Source organism: Rattus norvegicus, chromosome 1 (genome assembly GCF_036323735.1).
Source record: "Rattus norvegicus strain BN/NHsdMcwi chromosome 1, GRCr8, whole genome shotgun sequence".
In the NCBI taxonomy this organism is placed as follows: domain Eukaryota; kingdom Metazoa; phylum Chordata; class Mammalia; order Rodentia; family Muridae; genus Rattus; species Rattus norvegicus.
Genome location: NC_086019.1, coordinates 185,280,102 through 185,283,240, shown reverse-complemented (window position 1 = coordinate 185,283,240; position 3,139 = coordinate 185,280,102). Strand labels below are relative to the sequence as shown.

Below are 3,139 nucleotides of genomic sequence, written 5' to 3'. Positions count from 1 at the left end.
TTCCCCACCTCTGCAATGTCTGACATCCTTGTGGGTTATTATGCTTACTAATTATTTTCATTTCAAAGATATGTTGGTGTTCCGGAGTGATGGTCTTGGTGGCTAAGAGCACAGGATGCTCTTTTAGAGGCCCAGTCTCAATACCCATCACCCACTCACAGCCATCTGCAACTTCAGTACCTGGAAACCTGTGCTCACTTCTGGCCTCTTCAGACACCAGGCACACACATGGTACCCATACACACGCAGGCAAAACATTGAACACGCAAAACAAAAATAAATAGTTTCAAAAGGTATATAAGAACCAGATGTAACAGAACATTTTATTAATTTTTGAAGTGCAGCTTCTGCAATTCAAATCACCCCCAGGTTCACAATGAGGGGTGGTGGCCATCCTCCCGACTGCCAGTCCCCACGCTCCACCATAAACACGGCAGCCTCCCACACATAAGGAATTCCAGGGTCTATTTTCTTCACCTAACAAACATCGCCGTCGTTTTCCACATTACTGGGATTGTTATTCAAAGACTTCATGGAGGGATCATTCGTGGCGAATCATTTTTATTGTGTTATTTTGTTCCTTGAGTAATAATTCCCAACACAGAACATCTAGAAAATATGAAAGTACATGGCACTAAAGAATCGGCTATTTAAAAAAAAAAAAAACATAGTGCTTGCCAGGTAAACATTTCAGCAAATGCCCTGGTGGCTTTTTCCATTCTCTATACATGTTTTTATTCCTAAGAAAAACTCATTTTTAAGAAAGAAAAAGAAAAACAAAATTGTCTTAGAAATAAACATGGTTCCTACCACTTTTGGCGCCTGCTTCTCATTTAGCAATATATTGTGAACATTTTCTCTGTGATTGATAAGTGTTTCTCTGCATAGTTGGAAATCCCATTGGTGTTCTGCCCTCCACTTTAATTTTATTCGGGGTCAAACCTTCCTCACTGTCCTTAAGAATCTCAAGAGCTCCTCACTGCTAACAAAGCCTCAAATTCTTAATTCTTAACCAGTAAAGGGAAATGCCCCATTATGCTATAAGGCAAAGTAAGCTGTTGTGGCGGTTTGAATAAGGATAAGCCCCACAGGTTCACATATTTAAACATTTAGTCACCAGGGAGAGGCACTTTTGAAAGGATTAGAAGGATTAGGAGGTGTGGCCTTGTTGAAGTAGGGGTAACCCTGCTGGAAGAAGTGTGTCACTGGAGTGGGCTCTGGGGTTTCATCAGGATGTACTTCTCAACAACTGCTCCAGTGCTATGCTCCCACCATGAATGATAATCATGAGCTAAGCATTTGAAACTGTAATCAAGTCCCCAGTTAAATGGTTTCCTCTATTAAGAGTTGCCTTGGTTGTGGAGTTTCTTCACGGCAATAGAACATTAAGACAGAAGTCTAGCTGGGTGTTGAGTTTCCAGGATTCTGCCTGATACTATGACTCCTTGTGAATCTCCTTGTGAAACCTTAACAACTCCCCTCCCAGGAATAATCAATTTTTCCATCTGCTACACACATTTAGGCGCCTGCGTTTCTCAATTCTACATTGATCATATGGTATGAAAGTTGGTTTCTCTCTTTTTTGTAAATTACAACTGTTCAAAAAAAAAGTCTGTAGACACTATTCTGTACGCCAATGCTCACATTGCTGTGCCATACAAGAAAGGACTGTGAAAGTCTTGGTGCTTACAAGGCTCGTGGATTTATGGAACATGCAGAGAAACTTCAGACATGAGTAACACTGTGGAGTCAGTATTTTGTTAGTTAATGAACATGAAGTGTTGTCACAGGACGGAGCAGAGCATCACCTTGGGGGTTAGGAGTATAAGAGGAATGAGGACAGCCAACGAGCTTCCTGGAGGAGAGGCTAAGCTAATTCTTATCCATTCAGTGCACATGAACTCTACTGAGATTGCTACTACCCAAATCACCAAATTCTACCACTGCCTCTCTTGAAGACAGTGCTCTTCAGCCCACACTCTGCACGATCCCTCTGTAGGGCTCCATACTACACTACACACTGTCCACTAATTTCTTCATTTATTAATATGCCAGATATGTCTTATGCTGACAAAGAGGATACAGGGTGAGTCCTTGCCTTTTGTGGCATATCTCTCCTAGTCCTACATTTAGACCCTTCAGTCATATGATTTGAATAGGGTTTGTTGCCCCCAAAGAGGACATTCAAGTTCGGTCCTTTGATAGACAGAACTGTAACAAAATACCTAGCATAGATGACATAGATGAAACATTCTTTTGGTTTTACAGGATTCACCAGGGCAGAGGTGTCATGGCGGAACAATTGAGTTCATATCATGGAGCCAAGAAGCAGAAAGAGGGAATTGCAGGCCTCAGCTAGATTTTTCCTTTTTCCTCTTTTGATCCATCAAGACCTGCACCCCATGATATGGTCTGAGGGTCCCCCACCACAGAACTTTCTGAAAATACCGTACAGGCACCCTGAGAGGTACACCTTACCAATAGCCTGGGTGAGCCTAAGTCCATTCAAGGTAACAATGAGATTTGACCATAAGTTTCCAGTTACAGCAATGAGAGACTGGGTGAGCCTTAAGAAATGATTATGTCACTAAGAGAAGTTGATGGACTGTGGTGATGGTTCAATCAGGAAAATGCTCACCTTGCAAACATGAAGACATGAATTTGATCCTCCACCCCACTTCTAGTGATACACTTCCTCCAACAAGGTTACCCAATCTCCAAGAAACCTCTTAATCCTTCTAATCCTTTCAAATAGTGGCTCTCCCTGGTGACTAAACATTCAAATAGGTGAGTGTATGGGGATCATTCTTACTCAAACCACTATAGCATTTTATATTACCCTGTAGCACGTGGGACATTTCCCTTAACCAGGTAAGAATTAAGAACTTTAAACCTATGTTTTAAAAAAAAAGGCCAGACATAGTAATGCATACCTGCAATCCCAGAACTAGGAAGATATTGAGATGTCAAACAAAGCTCTGGGGATCATTAAGTAGCCAGCTAATTGTATTTGGCAAGTTCCAAGACAACAAGAGACTCTGAAAAAAAAACCAAGAGGGATAACTGAAGATTGTTCTCTGGCCTACACACACACACACACACACACACACACACACACACACACACACACACTTCACAC

The 3,139-nt window shown here is 41.7% G+C and overlaps 1 long non-coding RNA gene across 10 annotated transcripts in view; it reads right to left on the bottom strand.

Annotated features, from left to right (window-relative positions):
• Positions 1-296: 296 nt before the first annotated feature.
• The window catches only part of LOC108349630 (uncharacterized), a 39,841-nt gene continuing 36,998 nt past the window's right edge, over positions 297-3,139 (bottom strand). For all 10 annotated transcript variants that reach the window (XR_005499434.2, XR_005499437.2, XR_005499433.2 and 7 more), the window contains 2 exons: positions 2,934-3,038; positions 297-609 (listed from right to left, as the gene is read on the bottom strand). This is a non-coding gene — a long non-coding RNA (uncharacterized LOC108349630). The remainder of the gene's footprint in view (positions 610-2,933; positions 3,039-3,139) is intronic.